Raw genomic sequence first — 1,247 nt, forward strand, 5'->3', positions numbered from 1 at the left:
GTGCAGAACAAAGGGGGTTCTCACCAAAAATGTGGAGCCTAAATGCGGTCACAAACTGCTGGGGCTCAGGGTAAAACTTAAAAGCAGTTTGCGCGAACCGAGCTTAAAGCGTCACCCTAAGAGCGTATGTATGTGCACGGGTCATACTGCTATCATGTATGTTTGCATACAACGTGTTTTCCCCCCTTTGCTTTTATTTCTCCTCGTTTATTTTCCCACCTCGAATTGAGAATGAGCCGAAACATGATTTGGGTAGCTGGCTTCATCCCACGTCCCCCAGTGCGGGCAGGAACCCTGTGCTCCAGAGGGAAGAACGGGGTCCCAAATGGCACGGGGGTGTTTGCCCACACCTGGGGCTACCGGTGTGGCGGGAAGGTGGTGACGTGCGTCAGGTGGAGTCACCACCCAGGTGTCACCCGCCAACCCCGCCGTGCACGTGGCCAGCAGCGCTGGGTGGTTTTTTTTTTAATTATTTTATTTTTTGCACTGTGCAATTAAAAGTCAGGGGCCTAGTGCGCCGGGGAGGGGAGGTCGTTTTGCCGCTTGCCTTCCCAGGAATGTGGAACCGTGACCAGGGAAAATCTGAGTGGATGGAGGGGAGCGGCTCCTTGGGGTCCTGGGACTGCGTCGGTGTGAGAACCAGTGGAAAGGTGCTGATGGAGTGACCTATTTCTGAGCAGGGATGAAGTGGGGGGAGCATCTCTTGCTGCAACTTTAAGTCGATTCCAGCAAAAAAAAAAAAAGTATATACATGTAATATATAGCGTATATAGCATATACATAATATGTTGCATTTCCAAGAGGCTTTGCTACTTTTTTTTTTGCCCCTCGTTCCAGTGGCAATGGAGGGAGTTGAGGGAAAAATTGCAAGATGCCGTAGAAACAAATCCAGAAAAACATCCCATGGAGAGGTGGATGGAGCCCCCATGGAGAGGTGCATGGGGCAGGTAGGGAAAGGAGATGAAGGAAGATCATTTGGTTTCATTTTCTCCCCCCAAAAAAGAAAGATAATGGGAAATGTTGCAGGATTCACTGCAAGTTTTCTACCAGGGTGCTCGTGGTGGAGGCGAAAACAAAGTTTGCAGCAAACCTGCTGCGGGTTTATTTAAAATAAAAATTGGATGGAAGAGTTCTGTTTGACCCAAACTGGAAGGATTTCTGGGAATTTTACTGTTGTAAAGCCTGAAATCCTCCCCCGCCGGTAGCCGTGAGACACAGGGCCAGGAGCAGAAGTTTCCACTGGCAGG

This window comes from Nothoprocta perdicaria, unplaced genomic scaffold (assembly GCF_003342845.1).
Source record: "Nothoprocta perdicaria isolate Ctin4 unplaced genomic scaffold, notPer1 scaffold_323, whole genome shotgun sequence".
In the NCBI taxonomy this organism is placed as follows: Eukaryota; Metazoa; Chordata; class Aves; order Tinamiformes; family Tinamidae; genus Nothoprocta; species Nothoprocta perdicaria.